This window comes from Pinus tabuliformis, chromosome 8 (genome assembly GCF_031772625.1).
Source record: "Pinus tabuliformis cultivar Carrire ecotype Pingquan chromosome 8, CPIR1, whole genome shotgun sequence".
Lineage (NCBI taxonomy): Eukaryota > Viridiplantae > Streptophyta > Pinopsida > Pinales > Pinaceae > Pinus > Pinus tabuliformis.
Window position 1 is genome coordinate 1,030,925,966 of NC_142294.1, and position 13,799 is coordinate 1,030,939,764.

Below are 13,799 nucleotides of genomic sequence, written 5' to 3' on the forward strand. Positions count from 1 at the left end.
TACTTTGCTGCAAAAACAATAGATCAGGTAATTTTGAAATTCCATATTAACCATTCAAGTAAACCTGAAAATGATGCCGCTTGAGAGTGCTTCAACCAGATCACAGATGCAATTGCTGGCAACCCTTCATGCATGTAATGAGCCTGGTCACGTAAAAGACAACTTGATCTATCAATCAAACTGAAAAACATTTCCATGTATGTTGCCATTGGATCGCAAAATCCAGACTTTGTTGGCTGCCCCAACTTTGCAATACATACCTCCAGCGGCACACTGTCAATGCAAACATCTGTAGGCAATTCTATTATTTCTTGTTTCGAAGGAGGAAGGATTTCCAAGAACTTTTTAGGGTCTTGGAAATCATATGACTGGATCTGCTCATCTAAACACTGAATCTCCTTCTCAACTCTTTCAACCACTAACTCACAGACACCAGTTTTAGCTTCAAGAGGAAACTTCGGAGATTTCAAACATTGAAGCAAGGCACTGAAAAAATCTTCATTAATTTCAAAATCCGCTAACCAATTTCTAACATCTTTTACAGCTTCACACAGTGCAGGGTTTGCCACATACCCTACCATTGCATAAATGGATCAATGAGCATTGGACTGTCTGGATCGAGCTGGAGTCGCCAGGTGAATGTTTCAGCCTGCATATGTGTGTCTGACTACTGTCCACCATCAGCATCAGATCTGCAACTTGATTTCATGTACCGGAGCAAGACAATCTACAAGTCGAAAGTCACATCAACAGCAAACCATCTTCCACAGTATGGTCGCCACTATGTTAGCCTTCGTATCCGCCTCAGGCTGAGGAAGGCAAAACTCGAGGCAACATCATACCACGCTCAGCCTCGTAGCTATCCCTACGAGGACAGGAGAGGGCTCTCTCCGGGTCTATCTCGGCAAAAGGTTTTCAATGGGGCTAAGATGACCTATAGTGAATGCGGATTTTAGGCTAGTAAAGAGATATGAAAAGGGGTTTTAATGAATGATTGGGTTTTTTGGGCAGCGTGGTATCAAGAACAACGTGAGCAGAGATTTAATAAAAGGCACAGATTATTCCATAAGGCGAGGTAGGAGCGAAATTTAACAATTAAATTGAGATTAAACGGAATGGCAAGACTGCTGAGAAGTCGACAAGGGCATGTGTGATGAATCCTTATTGAACTGAAGAAAACATTAAATATGAACACTTCCTCAAGAGAGAGCAAATACATTGAATTCTTCCTTTCTCACTTAAAAGTATCCATTTAAAAATGATTATGAAATGAAATGGAAACATTACAAAGACATATGAAACAGAAGAAAAACATATGCTAAATTTCCACACCACAAGAATCTTACAGATCAGAGCTGAGCCATTTAATTAATCTCTGTCATTCAACTGTACAATTAAATTCTCTGTTTTCCTCCACGCACACCTCAGAACTCTCTCCCCCAAGTACAAAGTATTGCTTAACTACAAATTACATGCTCAAGCTGTTACTAGCTTCTAGGAATAGAAAACTAACTTCTAGGAATTAAAACTAATTAAAATTCCAAAAAAAACCAAATCTGGATCAGATTGCAAAATGTCTCGAGTTGTGAAGGTTGCTGGTCAAAACTCTTTGAAATAGGAATCTTCAAAGCTGCCATTTGTCATAGACTGCCACCTGCGTTCGAATGCAAGGACGGTGGCTTTAATTATGGAAATCATCCCCAACTGTCTGTCTAAATATTTGGAATTTTGTTGCCGACCGTGTACTATCTCCTTGAAGATCTGCAATTTGATTTTCGGTTGCTGAATTTGTGCCTGGGAGTTGGATCTAAATCATGTAGCATTTCCCCAATTGCTCCAGCATGTCCTTCATGTCGTAAGAATATTGCCTTAATCAGGCCATTGGACCAAAACTGCATGGCAACTGCCAAAAGCCTCATAGCTACCTTATTTCCATGCAGAAAACTGCCTGTAAACAAAACATGACCAACTCCTGCTGCACGAGCATGCAACATGGCAATTGAGCCAATGTTATTTGTAATCATTAGCAATGATGCTTTTGCTAGATGCTCTGGTGTTTGCATTGCAGCACCCCTTTTCCTTGGTTTGACAAGCAACCTGAATGAGCTGGCCACTGTGGTTGCTGCTACACCCATCTCTGTATAATCACCACCATAAATATCCCCAACTAGCATATCAATCTATGTTGAGTCTCCTCGTGTAGCAAGATAAAGGGCTTCCTCAAAGCTGTTACATCTTGTCAATGCTGATACAAGCCCCAAAAACGTGCTTCCACCAAGGCTTATTCCACCAACACGCTCAAACTGATCAGGAGAATCAACTCTTAAAATGTCAACGCCTGATCCAATGTTTACCACAAGATATGGGTACAAACTCTGGCTTCCATCTAATACTACAGCATTAACATCTTTTTCAAGAAGAGGACTCTTTGAAACAGCCGTAGTGCTCATATTATTTCTACCATTACATCCTCCAATGGTATCCTCCTTACAATTACTATTGACAAAACTCTCGTCATCACCATGTCGCTTACCCTTCTCCCTTGGACAGAAATCATTGTCGTCTTCATCACTACAGTTCTCAGATGACTTCCAAGGCCGCTGTATGCGTCCTGCTCTATATGAACCTATAGGATACTCAAAGCTTTCATGTTGAGCAATCTTGACCAAAAAATCAATCCCCCGCACCAAGCTCTTCAATTCATCATTGTGCTTTAGCCGCAAGCCAACAATTTCAGAAAACCTGGCAAGAAATTTGCAAGCTCTGCCACCAGTTGCTCCAATGGCTCTATCCTGATCAACAAGATAGTGTTCCCGCATGAGTCTCAAAAAATTCCTCCATTCTCCAAGTCTCAAAACATTTGAAATGAAACATTCCACGACCTGGCAAAAGAATAAGAGCATGATTAGATAACCATATTTTGCGGACGTTCCTTACTGGATAGCTAGCAGAATGTGTTCCTTCATTCATCCGTTCTTCTGTAAGCGCATAAAAAGAAGCTTTAATACTATTAAAATCAATACATCCTGGCGAGGTTTTTCCATATCTTGCATCCTGCATATTAGAATCTGTATATTCTAAATTTTGCAGTGGCTCCTGTAATTTGCTCGAATCAGGGTTCATTTCGAAAGAGCAATCAGACTGTGTCTCAATTCTGGCAGGAGGTTGGGTACCGCAAGCACCGATATCCTTATGGGATTGTTCTCCTTTCCCTAAAGGTGGCTCTGAAAACATATCTTCAGATGGTTTTCCAAATGCACTGGCCCTGCCTCTGCTTTTGTCCATTTTGGTAGTGTCATTTTCACAGAGTTTCCCAGATTTGGTATCCTTCCTAGTCTGGCCAAAATTCACACCTGGAGAAATCAATTCTCTAGCTGGCTCAAAGTAGACAGCTTTGTAGAGTGTGCCACCTATATCCATGCCAAACCGTGCTGAAGGAGATGCTCTTGGGCCACGTTTCGTGAGCCAGCTGTAGCTACCGCCTCCAACGTTCGTCCAACATAACTAATTTGCATTCAACAGATGATTATAATTTTTAAGAAAACCCATCATCTGGTTTATAAAATCCCTATTTGTAAGTCATGCAGCCCTTTGACACTTCAACCCATTTGTTTTCTATGAATTCGAGATGGAGCCACAATTTGGCATGATTAAATACCATCTCTCTCTTGTCTGGAAGTATATTATATACTGTTGATTGTTGAGGACCTTCGTAACCACACCCACCACTATTTAGCATGAAATTAGACACAAAGACACAAAAATTTCGGCTCTGTCACTGCATGGGTAGCGCTTCTACCCAACGAGTAGCGCACCTTATATGGGTAGTGCCCCCACTCTATGGGTAGCGCGCACCCTCAATCATGTCCACTGTTATGAAAACACGGCTTCGGCCATCTTTTTTCTGTTCTTCGATAGTTATATACCCACCAGGGACATTCAACATGTGTTCTGTACGATTTTGCTGAAGGAGATTGCAAGTTCTCAGGATTCTCAGCATCACCATCTTTTTCTTGGACAGTTCAGAATTTAGAATCAACTTTTTGCTTCAACTGTAGCAAATTATCAAGAACTAGTAGCATGGGTGTCACATACTTAAAATCTGGCTAGCCCTCACTTTTTGATACCTGCAGGAAAAAGCTGAACAAGATATCCAATAAAACACTAAAAAGGCCATTGTCAGCACCTACTTCACAAGCTGCATTGTCTTCATGTAAAATTAGAGCCAAAACATGAGATATGAGGGACATCATACTATCATCCTTTACATGATCTAAAGTACAATGCTTGAATTTCTCTACAAGAAATAATATAACCTTAGCCTGGAGCAATTTCATGCAAGTGGAAAATATCTCATCAATAGAAGGGGCGTTGAATCATCAGGAGGTGGTCCAACTACTTGAGTTTGACATATTACTGCCTTTGAATCCTGAATAAATGCAACTTGCCATAGAATCTCTCGATGTATCATTTCAATGTCAAGAAGCATGTCCTTGCTATCATTCCCAAACTCTGCCATTAATGCTGCCAACCATCTATTCTCCCTAGTGGCATCAGCGAGAAAGACAAAAAACAAGCACCAAAATACTTTGTGGTTTAGTCCATTTTCTACAGCTAATAAATTAGTTCCCACAACAGGACCCAACACATTTAATGTAGTTTTGAGGTGCCCTCTCAGATCAGCGCAAAATACCCGTGCAAGTTTAAAATAACTCCTTTTGACCCAAATGACTGCAAATGACGAGAGATAAATTTTGATGAATTTGACTTTGATGGAAGACTGACAAGACGGAGTCTAACGTAGTGTAAACCAAATGCCCTTCATTTAAGGTGTGCTTGTGCACTGTGAAAGTGTGTTTATTGATTAAGCCCAAATCATGTTTGAAAAAAGAAAAAAATCTTGTTGAAAATAAATTGAAATTAACAACAGAAAATGGAAAGTAAAACAATTAACTAAACCCAACCCATACTGGGTTTGCAAGCGTTGTTTTGGTTGGTGGAGAAATCAACTGAAAACACACTAGAAAGGTCAAGAGATCTAAGTGTCAATTTGACTAGGATCAAATGACACTAGGCTACTAAAAGGTGGTGCAACTACAACAAAAAACCAGAGAGGAAGATTTCTGCAAAAAGATAGGGAGATGGGTGAAAAACCTAGGGCAACCGATGGGACCCTAAGGAAAATAACCAAACAAGGTTTAAAACAAAACTTTGGATAGAAACAACCTATATTTGGATATCTGAAATAGAAGGGTATAGATATGGAATATATGGTTGAAAGTGTTGCAAAAACTCAGACTTCTTACTCAATTAAACTCCTCGTATAAAGGTAGAAGCGTACTAGATGCCCTAAGGGGCTAAATTCCACTTCGACGAGTAAATCAAAGTAGATCAAGATCTAAGCAGGATGATACAGAGGTTAAACATCCCAGCAAACAACTCTCAACAAAACCCAGAAGCAGATATGATAAAAACTCGGAAACCCTAAAATCACAAGTACTAACCTGTTTTGAGAGGGGATCACACTTTTGCACTCTGGACTCCAGATCGCACTGTTTGGGCAGAAAAGTGTGATTTTTTCTCCTTGATACTAGGTCGGAAAATCTTGGAAAAAATTGTCATCTCTATCATGACTGGTTCTCGTGACCTGTGGAAAAGACCCAAAAACTTGTGGAAGTCAGAAATTTGACAGATCTAGAGTTAAAAAGCTAGTAGACGACATTAAGAGTCTGAAAAAAAGAAGAGACCCTAAGCTGAAAATTGAAGGTCACCCAAGTTTCTGGATCTGAAGTAAAAAATCAACAAAGTCACCAATTTTGTTGTAGTGTTTCTTCTCAAAGATGTACGAAAAGAATCCACTTAAGATTGTGGATGACAAGCAATCTCAACAATATAAATGGCTATTAAACATTGTAGATTTGTAGCAACTGATAGAAACAAAACTTGCCAAAGTCCTGATCTATGCCACAATCATAGTTAAATAACAAAATGAAATAGTAATGACTCCAATTATCCAATGGAAACCAAATATATAGAGAATAGATTTTATTATAACAGTTGTGAAGGGAACAAATAAATGTTACCGGTCCCCCTCTATGGGATGGGTTCTTGGCTATCATCAAATGTCTTCAGCTTGTGTAGAGTCTCTCTCCTCTATAATGTGTAAACCCAACAAACAAAATGTTTGAGCTCAATGAGAACTCAAATGGAAAAAATAGTGTGCGATAGTGATAATAATCAGAGTTACAACAGTGAGTGAAACAACGAAAATAATCAAAATTGAATAATGAATGGAAAACCCTTCTACTTATAACAAAATATTGAGTTATCCTCGAATAATGAGAAATAATATAATATTATTAGCTCCATTCTTGGAATAACCATTTGGAATATTTTATTATAATTGGTTAGGAGGGAAAAGAGTATTTAAAGTTTTATTTAGAAATAATAAATAAATAAATTATTTATTTATCATCTCAAGAAATTGGTTAAGGAATAATAAACAAATAATGATTTATTTAATTATTCCTGGGGATTTAGTCAAATTTGACAAGGAATAATAATTAATTAGTGATTAATTAATTATTCCTAGAGAAACATAAGATAATTAATAATTTTTCTGTTGACTTTTCTTAATTAGGTCAAATATGACACTGAATAATAATTGAACAATGGTATAATTAAATTCCTAGAAGAAAATTAAATAAATAATGATTTATTTAATTATTCTTCATGGGTTTAATTATAAATTACTTAACAAAGGTGGTTTATTAAGCAATTTCTCACAGTGAAGGAAATTTTACTATGGTAAAATTGTCCTTACATGGTGTACTTTGATCCATCTAGTAAATTAGGCTAGATGATCAATTTTTTGGTAATAACACTAAATAGTGTTTTTTGTGAAAGCAAGATGAAAATTATCATAGAATTTGTCGATAGTCAAAAATTTTACTCTTCATATATACCTTTCCAATGGGCTATCTAGCACACTAAACTTAGATCATATGTCAAAGTTACGACCCCAGGAAGTCAACATTCTAATTGGCCCCATCGGGGCCCATAAGCCTTTGGTGCTTCATCTCCTAGAGTTAGGTTTTTGGATGTTTAAGGTTTTCTTATTTCCTCTTCATGATAAAAATGCCTGAGGGCGTCATTGTTATATAGTTCAAGAAGACACATTTCTATCACATCCCTTCTCAAAGATAAGCTACCACCATTTCAACTAGTTTTCTTTCATTCTACTTGTATACAATTTTAAGCATTTTCCATTATTTTAATTGAAGTCAAGTTTCAATTATATCTCTTTGTTTTTTGTTAGTAATTTGTATTTAATTTTTTTCCCTTCATAAACTCGGATCAATATGGCCATCCTTAGTTCAAAATCAATGATAGCCTAACCTCAAGTAAATATATGAAAACATTTTTTCTCGTCATAGATAATCATAAGTCATCTATTTTAGGTAGAATATATTTTTTTTAATGGTGACTTTGTGCATATGTTTGTGATCAATATATAGACTAAGAGTTCCACCTTTCTTATGTACAAATAAGACTAATGCTCCCTGCGTAGAGAAACTTGATGTATAAATATCTTGTCTAATAAATTTTCTTCCAAATATATTTATATCTTAGTTAAATCTAGCGTATTTGTACCTATTCTATAAGGATTCCTAAATATAGATGTATCTCTGGGAAAAAGGTGAGTGCATATGTCAATGTCCTTCATTGAAGAAAATCTAGAGATTTCCTTTGAAAACACGTCTTCAAACTCTTGTAAAAATTGAATTCAACAAAGTATAGACCTTTATGATTTCTTAGTTCCAATAAAATAAACAGATATAATTGACACATATTTCTAAAACACTTTCTTAGTTGTTATATCCTTAATTATATTGTCCTTGGAATACATTTTACTTTTTTTATGCTTCCTTCATCACCAAGAATAAAATGTATAAAATATATAAAAAGTCTTATCGTACAAATCAAGATTGGCATGGTCTAGCTCTTATCACTTTATGGAAATAAGGGCATCATAAACCAATTGACAAAATATTCACATTTAAATGTGAATGTAGACCATTCACCTCCAAGGAATAGAGCTGCACCATTTTACTAAACTACATTTTGAATTTTATTTCTAACTAGACAAACCAAGGATTCCTAGCCATGATCCTATTAAGAATGCAACCATAAACACGCTTACAGATAACATAGTTTTAAACTTTCTTGGCATTAATAAAAAATTGAAGCATACTGGCTTGAAATATTACCTTCAATTTATATCATGTATGGTTTGTGGTTTACTTGTCAATATTCCAACATTGCATAAATTTGAGGAATATTTCGCATAAGACTACTCTTGGATGTTGTGAATAATCTTATTTCTTTTGTTTTTGACGTGAGAAATATTGGTGCATATGGTCCTTTTCACAACCCCACGAATCAATTTACCATCTTTTCCATTTTTACAAGGATTTAATTAAATTTATCCCACTTTAAGTTGTGTCCACAACAACTACCCATTTAATTTTTCCTACATAATTCAATAAAAATGATACATCTCTTTTAAATTTTTATTTAAATTCCTGATATTGTGAGTTTATTATCTATTCTTATTATATCCAATAGGGAGTTTGATTTCATAATTTTACATCATGGGAAACCCATTATTTGTTTTTTTACCTTTATTATTTAATTTCTTTTTGACTTTTCTTTTAAGTTCAAATTATTTTATTTTTAATTATTATTTTTATTTTACATTTCATGCTCATTGGTTTTTATTTTTGCTTTTATTATTTTGTTATAATATTTTTCTAGGTTTTTTCTTTCATTTTTGGATTGGATATGTAAGTTTTGATCATTTTTTTTGTTTTATATCTTGATTACATAAATGATTGCTTCTAGTTATGGATCTAGTTATTCAAACTTCACTCTAACGCACACATGTTCATTTTGAGGAGTTAAATATTATAAAAAATTTCTTCATTTAATTACATATTTTTCTAATTTTGTGACCACTATCATTTTTTATTCATTGAGATATTTATGATGATATAAAAAATTTCTCATTCAAAATTTGGGACACAGAGTTATGGCCCTTGGAATTTTTTTTTATTATCATCATTTTATAGTGATTTGGAATATGACATGTCTTCGAGATCCACATGTCATAATAGGGATATTTATTAGTCAACATGGATGCCATGTGTTTTTACTAAGTCATATATTGTTTTTTATTGCAAGTCATCCAGATCTAAGAGATTCATTTATTTATTTTTTCGAGAACATTTGGATCTCATCCAACATGCAAATTCCAAATGCATCAACTCTTCATATTCAAAAATATATATCCAAGATCGATTTTCATTTCTCTTCCAATGGTCAACATTCATTCAAGTACCCATCACGTTTTCCTTATTAATTTTATTTAATTTTATTTGATTTTTATTTTTATTTTTTAAATATATTTGTTTTAATTTTTATTCATTCTATTTATTTGTTTTGTTTTTGGGAGGTACCCAAGTATCCAGGAATCTATACTTTTCACATTACATGACATCTATTTTTTCTCATTTACTGGATATCCAATTTTTGTTTGGAGGTATTTAGGTTTTTGAATGTTTTCACATTGCACGGAATTTAAATATCTTGGATGTATCCACATCCAAATGTCCCAAATCCTAGACAAATATAGATCTATGTGTTTCATGGATGCCCCAGATCTTGAATATATCTCGATCTAGATGTATCATGGAAATCCCGGACTGTGGGTATATTTGGTTCTACATATCTTTGATCCTAGATATATTCATATACAGATGTCTTATGGATGTCCAAAATCTCGAATATATCTAGAAGCTATGGGTTTCCCAAACCCTTGATATATCTTATTTGGATGTTTCACATTTGTAACTTTTCTAATTTTTCTCGATATGTTAATCCCAAGTTTTTTGGATCTTGTGGATTTTCACATATAAAAAAATATTAGATTGGTCTCTATATTCCAAATTTGATATAGCTTCACATATAAACTATTATGGGAGGAAAAAACAAGATAAAGACCTCATAATATCTTACCACAATGCATTTATGATAAAGAACAATCCCATAAATCAATTGTCCAAAACTATTTTAAGGGCAAAATCAATGACTATTGAGAGATAAATTCCATGAGCCATATCTTGAGTTTTAAATGGCCAAATTAAGCAGGAAATGACTTATTGGAAAGCAACCATTATGAGGAACCTTTCAAGATTTTTTTTTTTTTTTTTTTTTTCTTTTTTCTGTCCAAAACAATGGGCTAAAGAAATACCCATGAATTTTCTAACAAAATAAAAAAGACCACAATATCACAAAAAAGGTGGGTTGGGGTGGGGAGGGTGGTTAAATCTAATAGCTAGGATTTATTTTTTAACTTGTGTAATTATGTAAGTTCATTTACAAATTGAAATTTTTATTTGATTGGATTTATTATAATATCATTTAAGTTTTTTATATTTTCATATTTTGTAAATTATGCAAGTATTTGAAATGTTAAATGTCAAGACTATTAAACAATAATAATAAATATTTATCCTAGATATTAAGATTTTCATAGTATTTTAAAATAATAAATTGCAAATTCTAGTAACATCCATTTGATTTATATTATTTTAGGACAATGTCAACAAAATTCTAGAGACTATGAGATGAAATAAATTAATGAATATCTTTATCAAAACCCTTCATGCTAATTTATTTTTCTTCTATTAATATCTTTTAATAATAGAAAATGTATAAGATCTAGTATGAGACAACCCACATGTATAACAAATTAAAAATTATTATGCAACTGGAGATATAGAACTAGAAAATAATGAAACTCGTAACAACATAATTGCATATAAACAAATTATATGATTTTCAAACTATTGTTAACAAAAATAAAAGCATGAGTTGGAAGATAGAGTTTTCTAACAAAAGAAGAAATGGAAGAATGAAGAGTCAATAAAAATGATCATAAAGGAAGACTTTGGTTTCAAGATAGGGGTGTTGGAAAATCCAAGAGTTTTACTTGTATATTCTTGTTAGGTGAAATGGAATATTGAAGAATTAAGAGTTGGAAAAATATTTAATTATAAGTTGTATATTGTTATCAATTTAAATAAAAGATGTCAAGGTTGAAGGATTTTACATGTAGGGAGACTCTGGTTTCAAGATAGAGGTGTTGGAAAATCCAAGAGTTTTACTTGTATATTCTTGTTAGGTTAGGTGAAATGAAAGATTGAAGAATTAAGAGTTGGAAAAATCTTTAATTATAAGTTGTATATTGTTATCAATTTCAACAAAAGATTTGAAGGTTCAAGGATTTTACATGTACCATAGGCTGAGGAATTTCTTCTAAAGGATGAGTACAAGGAAGAGTTAATTCATGGTTTATTCAAGAAAATGCGCATTATTTGCAACTTTGTGTTTTCTATAGATTCAATTACTATTTTTTGTTTTTGTCAATTGCTTTTTGTAGACAATTATTATGAATAGATTATGGATTTGATTGCAAGCACATATTGAGGATCATTTCTATCTATGATAATTGAATATATTAGTTTCATTGATGTTGAGGGTAATGAATTTTTTCTTGCTTTCAGTAGTTGAATTATACTTATAATGAACCTTTTATCACTATTATATTAGGTTTAGAATAATATTGCATTTGCATAATAAAATATGAATGTATTTAGGAATTAGAAAAAAATCAATAAGAAAGTTTCACTTCGAGGAGTAATCTATTTAGCTTCAACTAGGCCCAAATACCGATGGAGATCACCACCCAAACTAGAATAAGTTTAATTAATTCTCCTTTAATGTTGGTGGAGGAATTTTTTCAGCCATAAATAGTTGATTAGTTTTGGAGATAGTCAAATAAATAGAACACATACAAGATATGGAATGAGAAAAGGTCATATGTATAAAAAATTAAAATTTGTTATGAAAGATGAGATTTAGAATTAGAAAATAATGAAACATGTAACAACACAATTTCCTATAAAGATATTGTATAATTTTCAAATTGCCTATAAAGATATTGTATAATTTTCAAACTATTTTTGTTAAGGAAAATCAAAGCATGAGTTGAAAAAGAGAAGTGGTTGTAACAAAAAAATGACATGGAATAATGAAGGGCCAATAAGAAGGATTATAAGAGGAGACTTTGGTTTTAGGATAGGGATATTGGAATATTGAAGACTTTTACTTGTAAATTCTTATCATGTGAAAGGATATATGGAAGACTAAATAATTGCGAAAATAAATAATTATAAGTTGTATATTGTTATCAAGTTTAATAAAATATTTGAAGGTTGAAGGATTTTATTTGTACCACAAACTGAGGGATTTCTTCTAAAGGATGAGTACAAAAAGAGTTAATTCATGGTCCACTCAAGAAATTGTGCGCTATTAACAATTGTGTGTTTTCTACACATTATTAGAATTTGTTATTTTTTACAATTATTTTCTATTGAGAATTATTATGAATAGATTGTGGATTTGATTGTGCACATAGTCAAGATCATTTCTATGTGAATTATTTCCTAGTATGATAATTGAATGTGTAAGTTTCATTTGAGTTGAGGGTAATGAATCCTTTCTTTCTTTTAGTAGTTGATTTATACTTACAATAACTGTAACAACCTTGTTTAAAAATTCATGTAAAAATATATAAAACTACTGCCATGGGACACATATTCCAAGCTGAATGGTGGGAAAAACACCCTAGTGGGTGATCATTCAGTTTATTATGGCTAAACGAAATTTGCAAAGGCAATGGCTAAGGCTTTGGAAAGGCACATTTATTTATTAAAATAAATGGAAATTAGGAGAAAAGGAAGGTCAAAAGTCAAAGGTTGCATGTGAGATGGAAAATGAAAGAAAATAATGGAAAATGAAGAAAATAGAGGTCGCATTAATAAAAAAACCTCTTTGTTAATAATTATTATAGATAAAGTAATTATTTATAGTATTAATTAATTATTTAATTTCTAATATTATTATAAATAGGCAATTATTTTCAAAAAATAACTATTAAATATTTATAATAATTATTAATCAATTAAATATTTGTTTATAATAATATCTATATTATTATAAATAAATTAATACTATTAATGATTCTTATTATAATATTAATATTTTCTTTGAACAAACCTCAGGGGTGGCTATGGGATCACCTCTTTCTCCTATTGTGGCCAATCTCTTTATGGAAAAATTTGAAAAGAAGGCTCTTGATACCTTCCCATTAAAACCTAAGTTTTGGATCAAGTTTGTGGACGACACTAGTGTAGACTGGCCTCATGGAGATTAGGAGCTTAAAGAAAATTTAAACCATCTCAATAGCATGTCAGATGACATCAAATTTAGAATGGAGGTTGAGGAGAATGATTACATCGCATTCCTAGATATCCTCCTTATAAGAAATAAGGATGGATCCCTAGGACACAAAGTGTTTAGAAAAAGGTGCATACTGATAACTACCTTCATGCAGATTCACATCACCATCCAGCTCAAAAGATGGGAGTCCTTCAAACACTCTTCACCAGAGCCTGTAGGATATCAGATGAGATACACACTAAAGAAGAGATTACTTAAAGAAAATATTTACCAACTTAGGATACAATAAAAAAGACATATTCAAAGCCATCCGTAAAGCCAGATCCGGAAGCAAAAAAGATCAATCCAATAACCCTCAAACTGCTAATGCCTACCTTCCATATATCCAAGGAGTCATTGATAAGCTAGGTAAAGTTCTCATGAAGAAAGATATT

At 33.0% G+C, this 13,799-nt stretch overlaps 1 pseudogene; it reads right to left on the bottom strand.

Annotated features, from left to right (window-relative positions):
* Positions 1–1,745: 1,745 nt before the first annotated feature.
* Positions 1,746–4,519, bottom strand: LOC149238890 (uncharacterized; annotated as a pseudogene).
* Between the last annotated feature and the right edge of the window lie 9,280 nt (positions 4,520–13,799).